The sequence below is a fragment of the Amia ocellicauda genome, chromosome 21 (assembly GCF_036373705.1).
Source record: "Amia ocellicauda isolate fAmiCal2 chromosome 21, fAmiCal2.hap1, whole genome shotgun sequence".
Taxonomy (NCBI): domain Eukaryota; kingdom Metazoa; phylum Chordata; class Actinopteri; order Amiiformes; family Amiidae; genus Amia; species Amia ocellicauda.
The window spans coordinates 12,434,201-12,446,917 of NC_089870.1; positions in this window are offsets into that span (position 1 = coordinate 12,434,201).

The following is a 12,717-nucleotide window of genomic DNA, read 5'->3' on the forward strand; positions in this document are numbered from 1 at the left end:
TGCATAAGAGTCCTCTGCAAGACTCTGTAAGAGTCCTATTATTACATCCATATGTATTGTAAATAAAACATTTTGCATATATAAATGCAATTAATTTAAATGTTCCATGTTAAAATGAATGAATACTCATCTAAATCATTATTGTGTGTTTCTGCACAATTTATCTTATTTATCAGTGGTTTGATGTTCTTCCTTTCAGTTTGGTTCTATGTAGTCAGGTATAATCCGAGAAAAAAAAATATTTTGAGTTTTTGAAATCTGCCTTGGATCTGTACAGTATACAGTATTTACGATGAAGTAATGGGGGAAAATCATTGGAATGGTCTCGTTTCATTACAATTGTTCAACATGTTTTACTAAACCACAAAATAAGAATGCTTCAAATTACATTACAAATGGTGAGAAGTTGTGTTTTTGCCTAATGTGAACTTGCTGAAGTATACCAAAACAATAAGGACAAATTAAAAAAGGGAGAGCAATTAAAAGTTATACTGTAAAAAGTACTGGACTGTAATCTGTTCCTACATAACTTTTGGAGAAAATTGCCTTTTAACTTAAAAAGTATTTTCAAAACCACTGTATTCAGGAAGAAAAATTTGCTGGATAATTCTAACCCCTCTCCCTTCTCTCCTTGGAACCACAAGAGGAACTAAGTTGGCACAGAAAATGAATGTAGTCCTTTCTTAACACAAACAGCATATTAACAGCATAGTGTAACATTTCACACCAGCGAGTAAAGAGATGCAGAGTTCCATAGCTTGAACACTAATATGCAATATCCCCCTCTGAGTCCACGGGTACTACTAAGTATTTGTCTTTAATTTTTATTTTAAAAGAATGTCACACTGAGACTAAAGACTATTTTTAAAATGAGACTGGAATAGCAACAGCATAACAATACAATTCAATTACACACACAAACAAACAAAACGGCAGCGATATGAATTTCCAGAAAAAAAATACTATTTAAATCACTCACAGCTGCAGCTTTAGGCTCTCTTTAAGAAGGCCTTAAAACTGTCAATATATGGCACATAATTAACATGCCAAAGAGAAGCTTTGTTTTGTGAAGTTAAATAAAATGTGCAATGTTAACTAACTGCTAAATTAAGAACATATCTCAACCTAAAATGAACAAAAGAACATGTGCGTGTGTGGATATATATATATATATATATATATATATATATATATATATATATATATATATATATATAGATATATATATATATATAGATATAGATATATATATATATATATACAACAAACATGAAAGATATCTATATTGTTAGTTGTTGTGTCTCCTTTTGCACCAACAATACTGATAAGTCAAGATTATATGTATTTATGTATTGATTTTGTAGGGGGCGGCTGGTTTTGGGAAAGTTTATCTGAATTTACTTTCTCCCTAATGCTCTCCAGATACTGCAGTACTAATGACCATGAATGTTACAATTGAAATACAAAGTGGAAAATGAATTTGTCATAACACCACTATTTGCTGACTAGACACCTTGTAAAATATAGTGCAAGGGGTGTGGGGTGCAGCAATGTTTTTGCAGGGTGTGACTACGCCCGCCACTACTGGGATATTTATAATAGTGCTAACCACCCACCCACTAAATCTTGATATGGTGCAGTGAGGTCGCCTGTGTTATGCATGTCCAGTGTTTCTGCAGACTGCAAATGGATTTGTCAAAACACACAAGGCAATTTCACCAAATGGTTAAAGAAAATGAATAAAATGAGAATAAAAAAGACAGCTTGTGCAGAAAGCTTTAGTTTCCTTAATGTTTTTTTTTTTTCCCTAAGAGCCATAAAATGTGATTTTAACTGGCGAGGCTTTGAATTTCACCACGTTAAGAAATGAATAGGCTCCAGTACTGCAAACATAGCAAACCAATCGGAAAATAAATATTGAGAAGAATAGTTTAAAGTACCATGTGAAAGAAAATAGAAAATAAAAAGTGCCTGTGTAATTTAAAAGAATTATATTTGAAAGGATTGGAATACACAGATACTAGGGCATTCACACAATGAGAGAGAAAGTTAATTACTGATGTCTGACATAATGATATCAGTTTTGAATGATGTCTCAGAATTACATGCAATAAGGACAAAGCCAGCAATCGGTGGTAGCATCAACAGAGACATGAATTTCAATTGATATTAAAGCGAAGAGCCTCATTAAAAATATAATATTCCATAGTAATTTGCTATCTACACCAATGGAGATAGGAAGATAAACACTACAAATATAGCAGTTCTCCCACTGTTTTGTTTTCAATTCAATCAAAAAGGTCAAGTGTCTTTTTCTTTTTAAGAATTCACCATATACTGCCACAATATTTTGTGCCTTAATTTGTAGACTTTTCTATGAATGTAAATTACAGACATACTAACTGTGTCACATTTATGAGTCACATGCAAAGCTATCCAGAGTCGATTTCACAGAAAGGAATTACTATATGTTCTGAGGCTGGAGGTAGGGTTGCCATCTGGTCTCATAATTTCCCAGAAGGGGCAGGATTTTAGGTTGCATTGACACTGTAATATTAATGTGTAAATGATTACTGAAACTTATCAAAATGTATGTGGCTGCTTAATTACTGTGCAGGGCCTCATGGTACAACAAGATGCCATAAAAATTACAAGCATCTCAAAGTTGTTTATTATCTTTTCATTTGAATACAACTTTCATTTAGCTATCCATACAGCTACACAAATTTACATTTATGTAATCCAAGCAGCATTATAAATATAGTAGGCATAAAGGTTTAATGTTCAGTATACATTTTCATTTTGGGGGGTTTCAGGGCCTTAAAATTATTATTATTATTATTATTATTATTATTATTATTATTATTATTATTATTATTATTATTATTGTTGTTGTTGTTATCATCTCAGGTGTCTCCCAGTTACATACCTGACATCTTTAAACATTCAAGTTCTAATATTGTCTTACAGGTAGACCTAGAAGTATTCAATAACAATCATTCATAAATAAACACAAACTACTATTCAGCATGATTCAGTTCTTTCAGCAAACACGTCAGGACCAGTCACCTAGTTGCTATATTCTGCCTGGTTTGTATGATGTAAATATTTTACAGATCTGGGACATGTACAGTTAAATAATGTGAAATTAACAAATATTTTAAAGTAGTTAAATGTGTAAAATGGCTTAAACAAACTGAAAACTGCTTCTTCTAATGGCAGCAGGAGGAAAAGTGACTGAATAAAAGCTAATATTGACATGCCTTAAATTCCTGTGAATAACTAGACTAATTTGTGTTGTTATAGTGACATTTGTACTATTACAATTAGTAATATTTATACTATTTTTGTCCAAGGTCTGGTATTTACTACTTCATCCATTCCATCCTAAAAAAATGAAATCACCTAAATAAATAAATAAAAAGCCATGCATGACTGTTTTGAGAGTTTAATGCAAGAATGAGTATTGTTACTAAAACAAATCCCTGCTTAGGCTATTCCTGTTGAATAGAAACAGATTAACCACTATGTATAGCTTAATTTAACTGTAAAGACCAAGGTTTTCATTTGTATAGTTTTTCGAGGTATGACTGATTATTTTTTTATTTCACTAATAGTAATGAATATCTTTGAATATTGAACATTTGAAGCTTTAACTTAATAGTAAGCCAGTTCAATGTGGTAAAACCTGATTTTATTTTGCTCCTCTGCTAATATATTAATTCTGCTTTAGATATCAAAAGTATACCTGTATAACATAGAAGAAAAATATGAATGAGACCCTCGAGAATATCACTTGTCTGTTATTTTGGATGATTGGGAACAGGTTGATGGAGCAAAATATTGTATTCCCTATCCCACAATCCCTCAATATATTATCACTTGAAGCAAAATAAATACATATATATAGTAAATTGTAACAGTTTTCCATTTCCCCCTATAATTCCCTAATATCAGAGGAAAATGGCAGGGGGGGGGGTCTCCATTAAGTCTGTTTCACAAAGCAATGTCTGCGCAATTCTTTTCCTCTAAGCAGGTCCTTAAACAGTAAGGAATGGATAAATACACAGTCTCTCAATCAGTACTTATTTTTATCCATGCTTTCCACTGTGCTCCTTGCAGTCCTCAATTCACTAAGCACCGCAAAGTCTTGCTTCAGGCTCTAATAAAAAGTCACAAAAAATAAAATTAAAAACAGCACTCCGTTGCATGCTGTTCCCTTCAATGCTGCACCTGTGGCCCTACTGTAGAGCTTATATAGGGCTCCAGCTGCTTTGGGAGGTGAAGTGACAGCTGTGGGCGACTTGGTGAGAGCAAGTGTGTCTCATTCAGGTAACTGCCGTGCTTAGAAACACGTGCAATAAAACTCATAAGACAAGCAAATCAAGCAAATACACCATCAATTTCCAATAAGAAAACATTACATATAGTTCATTAAATAGTGAAGTTACAAGGAATTAATCCATAAAAGTAATAAAAACATAATTATAAGGGCATAAAGCAATTAATTTGAAAACAACACCAATCGTACTCTTCTGTGACACAAGTTCTTCAGAGTGGGTACAGTGTGTCTTCATGTCCTGACGCCAGAAGATTAGAGAAGTCTGGAGGGAGTGTAAGAAGAAATTGGTGTCTGTAGGTAGCTAGGCGTAGACTGGTTAAGGCAACGGTAGGCAAGAACCAAAGTCTTAAACTAGAACAAGATCGTGTTTCTTTTAAACTATATTTGTAGTTCAATTACTTTTTTTAAATGTGTACAATGTATTGTGAGTGCTTATACAATTGTTGACTCCATACTTTGAATGTATGCTTTATAAGCTTGTTCCACAAACCCAGATTAGAACTAGTCTTAAATGACCCAATGTTATTTTAGGTAGGGTAATCCAAGACTAGAGCTAATCTAGGTCTTGAAACCATCTGAGTGATTGGTAAAGTTAATACTTATTAAAAGGCAATTATGTTAAGTAGAGTTTACCTATTGATCATTTACACTTGGGCCAGTCCAAACCCTAACAATTCAGCATTTAAAGAGTGTATTTTCATTTAAAGAGCGGTGTTGCAGAGTAAAGGTTTACACCAGTGCTCTCTCTTGAACCCACATATAAAATAGCTTAGCTTTTCCATTTATTTTGTGTGATTGTGGTGGTGGTGGTGGTTGGGATTTTGGGGGACTCTCTTATACATGTAAAAAATGCCAATGTTAATTATTTTTAAATGAAATTAATTCTATTGTATAGTCAATGGATTGGAAGAGACGTTGTTTTTCAAAAGGGCATATTGCAAATATATGACTATTTAGATATATCTTGCAGTGATCATACTTAATGTTAGCCTGTGGTACATGTGTATTTCAATGCCATATTTTATGAATGCACCTTATTTGTTCTCTATTGTACTCTACACTGTCAAATTAGTACTATTATCCTGATTGCTTATTGATTTTAAACAGAATTTTAAAAGTCTATAGACTATTAATTCTATAGACAGCTTGTTTTTATAAAGCAGTATTTATTCAACTTTGAAAAATACTGTGCATGTGTCTCCATCTAGAGTCATTTTAGTGTAAGTGACATTGTTCAAGTTCTGCTTTTTAGATCCACATATTTTGTAATTCATTCTCAATTTTGCTCCTTGTCAGAAAAATGTCAATCTAAAAAATACATATAATACACTTGTAAAAATAGATATAAAATTAATGGAAATACTGGACATGATCTTTCAGAAGCAATGTGGAGTAGAATTGTATGAGGTAATACATTTTAAATTTTACCTATGAACTTATCTTTTTCATGTGAAATTCATTATTTTTTTATTTTTTTATCATCTGAGAGTTCTTGAAATTGAAGCTGCAGGTCTGAGACCAATCATGGCAATCAGTGGCTAAGAGAAGCAATGCACCATAATACAGTTTGTTCGGTTTGCCTTGGTGGTGTGCTTTAAAAGCAGAGATGGTGTGGAAACTGGACATGCCTCAGTACCAGGTTTTTCCACCATTTGTTTACAGTTGGGATTTATTATTTAACATTTCTTAAATTTTAGTTTGTTGCCTTCATACACAATGTACCATTATGGGAAATACTGTAACAATAATAATAATAATAATAATAATAATAATAATAATAATAATAATATTATTATTATTATTATTATTATTATTATTATTATTATTATTAATAATAATAATCAAAGTTAGTGTATTATATATTTTGAATACACCTAAAATAAACCGCATAATTCAACATACCATCCCAAACATTCCAGTAATTTGTCATTGACCATCCCAATTAAAGTGAATCATGTGTATCTGACCTCTGTCTTTGCCTTGACAAGGGAGTCAAAATAAAAGCATTTACAGTTGACCTGTAAAGTGACAGTTTGTGTTGTGATGGGCCTGTGACAGATACACACGTTGCTCTGTGGGTTGATATTGAAGTAGTCAGCATGATTTGACATAAGAGATCCCCACCGCCCCCCCACCATCAACAATGCCATCTCAGACAATGCAGGCAGGCAGGTCTGAGATGTGTGCCACCCTCTCACCAGCCTTTGCTCCTACTCCCACACTGATCAGTAGTGACGCACTGATACTCTCTGACATGCTCTCTTACCTTGTAAGATCTCCTGCATCTGTCGAGTTTGGGGAAGCAGGGTCTCTGGGGTGTTTTTGATGAGGAATCCTAAAGATTAGAGAGAGCAACACTGAATAACAATTCAACACAGAGACATTAAACATCACATGAACATAGCCTGGCTACCACAATAGTTCCATGGACACATTTCAATTCAGTGGTTTTCTCTCAGGATCTCCCCTTCACAAACTGAAAAAGCTAAGCACAGGAATTCATGTCTTGTATCTCATACCAATCCATTCTGTCATCCCCCAAACTGAGAGAGTTTTGAGGGTTCTGATTTTGGGTTATGATTGTGTGCAAAACTATACCAAAGCAATTGTTCACTTTACAGTATCTATACCAAATGCTGGCTGCACTCACTTAACAACCAAACCCACAGAGCTCATTAGAGTCTACAGTCACTCAGCACTAATGAACCACACTATAATGTCCCCTGTGAGCTCTATTATGGGCCGATATCCTGCCCAGGTTTTTCTCATCTCCTCACCTGTAAAGATGGCAGCGCTGGCTCTGACTTGAGAAAACTTGCGGCACAGGGGCTCCGGGAAATCAGACACCTAGAAAAACAGAGAGCCATCCGTTCCAGAGCTCAAAACTACAGTAAGTCAGATTCCGGGACTCTCACCAGGACTTCTCACAAGCCAAACTACTACTTGTGTATTCTGTCTAGTGCTTGGTGCTGTGTCATGTACACATCTGCCTATCAAGGCTTCTCTCTTGAATACAGCACAAAGGAAACTGGAGTAACCGTAGGGTCTCAGGAAAATCTGAAAATGGAAATCTACTGAGAGTGGGCAAACTAGAGTGACAGTGAAATGGTAATGCTCCACAAGACATCATCACAGCTGGAAACTTAAAAATCTCACAAAAACACTGAACAGTGAATAGAGCGGATTGGAGCCCTCCAGGACCAGGGTTAGAGACCACTGGAGTTGAGGCTATGAGTGCCAATGTGTTTGAAATGAGCCAAGGTTGTAGGGCTGAGATAGCCCTCCAGCACAGCCACAGCACCACACTTAAGCCTGGTGCCACAGTAATGCACAAGATGGCCACTCCTCCCTGTGTCCAGGCGCACTCCTCAGAGCTGCTCCTTATGAATGCCCGGTGTGTGGGTTCAAGGGGGAGTCAAGCAGTCGTTTGAAACAGTGTGGGCGCAGCTCGATGCCAGCAGGGACCTCCACGATGCCAGGGAGCAGCGGGCCGGCATGCTGAGTCATAGACCTAGAGCATGAAGGGACAGCTGCTGAGGAAACAGTCAATAATGCATGAAAGTGTGCCTGCTGGAATAAAAAAAGGGAACCCCTGAATGATCACAAGGTAGGTTGGAGCTGTAACAGTGTGACTATGTTCCTGTGATGAGGCCCCAGTGCCTCTGTGATCACACTTTATAGTACCTGTCCAAACATCACTTTGAACAAACAAATCTTGTGTGTCTGCGCAGTAAGACTGCAAATAAGAATGAAACCTTGTGCATTTTGGTGCTGGGCAATGCTGACATGAGGCTCAACTTCTCTACACCCTCTTCCCCCCAGCGGTGCCTTGCTCCATCCAGGGACCTGCTCACCTGCAGAAACTTGGTGCTCCTGGCAGGTCCCGGCTGCGAGTGTTGGCCTCCTGGGAGGACCGCAAGATCGCCTCACTGTGGCCCATCTGGAGAAGGAGGTCCCAAAACAGCTGGGGAAAGCCCCTCTAAAAGGGCACCTCTTCTTCTGGGATGACCAGCAGCTCCCACACTGCACAGGTCACCTGACACCGGAAGGAACACACAGGGTCACACTCACCCTGACGGAAGTCACCCTATTTACAGAGAATATACACTCACCTAAAGGATTATTAGGAACACCATACTAATACTGTGTTTGACCCCCTTTCGCCTTCAGAACTGCCTTAATTCTACGTGGCATTGATTCAACAAGGTGCTGAAAGCATTCTTTAGAAATGATGGCCCATATTGATAGGATAGCATCTTGCAGTTGATGGAGATTTGTGGGATGCACATCCAGGGCACGAAGCTCCCGTTCCACCACATCCCAAAGATGCTCTATTGGGTTGAGATCTGGTGACTGTGGGGGCCAGTTTAGTACAGTGAACTCATTGTCATGTTCAAGAAACCAATTTGAAATGATTCGACCTTTGTGACATGGTGCATTATCCTGCTGGAAGTAGCCATCAGAGGATGGGTACATGGTGGTCATAAAGGGATGGACATGGTCAGAAACAATGCTCAGGTAGGCCGTGGCATTTAAAGGATGCCCAATTGGCACTAAGGGGCCTAAAGTGTGCCAAGAAAACATCCCCCACACCATTACACCACCACCACCAGCCTGCACAGTGGTAACAAGGCATGATGGATCCATGTTCTCATTCTGTTTACGCCAAATTCTGACTCTACCATCTGAATGTCTCAACAGAAATCGAGACTCATCAGACCAGGCAACAACCAGCCCATCCGCCTCAAGGTTGTACGTGTTGTGGCTTCACAAATGCTTTGCTGCATACCTCGGTTGTAACGAGTGGTTATTTCAGTCAAAGTTGCTCTTCTATCAGCTTGAATCAGTCGGCCCATTCTCCTCTGACCTCTAGCATCAACAAGGCATTTTCGCCCACAGGACTGCCGCATACTGGATGTTTTTCCCTTTTCACTCCATTCTTTGTAAACCCTAGAAATGGTTGTGTGTGAAAATCCCAGTAACTGAGCAGATTGTGAAATACTCAGACCGGCCCGTCTGGCACCAACAACCATGCCACGCTCAAAATTGCTTAAATCACCTTTCTTTCCCATTCAGACATTCAGTTTGGAGTTCAGGAGATTGTCTTGACCAGGACCACACCCCTAAATGCATTGAAGCAACTGCCATGTGATTGGTTGGTTAGATAATTGCATTAATGAGAAATTGAACAGGTGTTCCTAATAATCCTTTAGGTGAGTGTACACCGATCAGCCATAGCATTATGACCACCTGCCTAATATTATGTAGGTCCCCCTTTTGCTGCCAAAACAGCCCTGACCCATCGAGGCATGGACTCCACTAGACCTCTGAAGGTGTGCTGTGGTATCTGGCACCAAGACGTTAGCAGAAGATCCTTTAAGTCCTGTAAGTTGTGAGGTGGGGCCTCCATGGATCGGACTTGTTTGTCCAGCACATCCCACAGATGCTCGATTGGATTGAGATCTGGGGAATATGGAGGCCAAGTCAACACCTTGAACTCGTGATTCATCAGACCAGGCCACCTTCTTCCATTGCTCCGTGGTCCAGTTCTGATGCTCACATGCCCATTGTAGGCGCTTTTGGCAGTGGACAGGGGTCAGCATGGGTACCTTGACTGGTCTGCGGCTACGCATCCCCATACGCAACAAACTGTGATGCGTTGTGTGTTCTGACACCTTTCTATCAGCACCAGCATTAACTTTTTCAGCAATTTGAGCTACAGTAGCTCGTCTGTTGGATCGGACCACACGGGCCAGCCTTCGCTCCCCACGTCCATCAATGAGCCTTGGCTGCCCATGACCCTGTCGCTGGTTCACCGCTTTTCCTTCCTTGGACCACTTTTGATAGGTACTGACCACTGCAGACCGGGAACACCCCACAAGATCCTTACACTTGCCCATTTTTCCGGCTTCTAACACATCAACTTTGAGAACAAAATGTTCACTTGCTGCCTAATATATCCCACCCACTGACAGGTGCCATGATAACGAGATTATCAGTGTTATTCACTTCACCTGTCAGTGGTCATAATGTTATGGCTGATCGGTGTATTTGAAAGCGGCACAAGGATATGTTCCTCAGCTGCAGATCTCCCAGGGAATCAATCTTGCAGGATATAAAGGCTGTATGAGATTAGTTTATAAAATGAATGATATAATAAAAGCCCAGACTGTATAAAAACCCTGTGCTGATGTACAGTCAGCAGAACACTGACAGGTCAGTGAAAACATCAATTAATGAAAACACCCGTTATGTTCCCAGCATGGTTTAAACTGTGAATAAGTGTGTAGTAGTCTATTAAAGAAGTGAATTGGCAGCTGCTCTCTCAGGGCACTCACAGCCAGGGTCTGGCGCCCAGCGGGGACACAGTCTTCAGCTGAGTCCCTGCGTAGTGAGGTGCTCAACTTCCCGATGAGGAACCCCAGCAGCCTGCATGACAGGTGGCTCTCAGCCCCCAAGGCCCTCAACAGCATACAGCAGGAGCTGGGATGAAGGGGCCACAGTGAGACAGAGACACACAGGAGCTGCACTGCAGTGACACATTGCAGCTCCTCGCTGTTACACACTGAGGCACATTAGCCAATCAGCACTGCAGCCATTTTATGACATTTGATAACAGTCTGATGGGAGATAAACAAAGTAAAATGCAAAGACTGGTTGTTGCTGCCCTACCCTTTCCTAAAGTCTGGCCCCGTGGCCCTTACCTGCTCTTTCAGATCGAATGCTCTGCCCCCCCAGGAAACAGCAGAAGATGAAGCAGGAGTGCTGGGAGAAGGAGGGCTGGGAGTCTAGAAGCTCAACTTTTCTTGTAATCGGATTTGACGGAATCAGATACGTCACATTTGTATTTGTTTATATTTTATTTACACTGTTATGAAGGCTAATGAAATAGAAATGTATTAAAAATAATGTGAAATAGGACAAGGGGTGTGAGAGGATGATACCTGCAGTGCTGAGGAGGTGTGTCAGCATCAGCCGGGATGCACCTTGGCTCGGCCCGCTGCTGCTCCGCAGATGCCCAGCCATAAATTTGGCGACCTTACCAAGGAAGGCGTTTGCTCTTGGAAAAAGGCAGGCAGCACAGAGCAGTGAGGTCACTACACAGGCCAACAGATCAGGACCAAGACTCTCTCCTGAGGCCACAGAGCCCTGCTGGAGTGACAGCGTCAGCACAAAACACTGAGGTCACTCACAGCTGGAGCGCAGGGCTCATCCTCCAACTGACAAGAGAGAAACGTTCCCAAAAACCTTTATTGCTTTAGAAGGAAACACACGAGTCTGAGTGTTCAGTGTTGATGCGATGCTAACAGCACTGCTGCCGAGGTGAGGTGCTGGTGAATGAAAGAAGCAAGACGTACGGAGGAGCATCATGGAGCTCAGGACCTTGCTGTGCTCTTCCACAGTCAGATCAGTTTCTGATCATGGTCAAAATGAACCTCCTCAATGCTCCTGCTGAAGTTGGTGAGAACTGAGAGATGATAAACAGATGCAGGAATCATTCTCCTTTATATACACACAATTCACGGCTCCATTTAATGCAACATTAAACAAAAATAGAAATAATGTTGTCTTGGGCATATCTTTCATTACAGGAATTAGCTGCAACCCTCATTCTCCTCACCTGAGTAGTAGGCCATCTTCACCTCAACCCTGTTGGCCTGGACCAGCACGGGCATCATGCGGTCAAGAATGTCCCAGAGGCGGGGGAACCACACCAGACACTGCAAACACAGACAACAGGTGGCTAGGATCTTCACTCACAAGTGTAGTAACAGAGCATCCAGACACTGATTTTGGCATAGCTCAAAATAATCATTGCAATATTGGCAAAAGGCCTTGTGATCAATTTCTCTCTTCTCTGTATAATTCACACAATGATATATCCTTGAACCCTTTGTGCACAAGTTAAGCCCACCATGAAGCGGAGGGAGTCTTTAAAAATGCAATTGCAATTGGTTGTTGCATTAACATTTTAATATTGTCAGTGAATGTGCATACTAGTATTTGAAAATGAAAATGAAAATGCAACTTTTACAATATTGAGTGTGAACAGAAAACCTGAGGCATAATGACAAAAATGCATGTATGTGCACTGTGTTGGCTAATATAATAATACAAATAATCAAAGGCAAATAGTAGAGGCAAGCAACACATGCTTATCCAAATCAAAACACCTGTCGCGAACATTGTCTTATTGTAGACACTTAGATTCAGTAGGTATAGGTATACTACTAGGTAAGTAACATAATGCATCTTAATTAAGAATGTAAAATTTACTTCACAATCATACATATATAGCTATATATACATACTCTCTATATAGCATAACTCAAAATAAACATTGTTCTTACATAAACATAATAGATGGGCTAAAC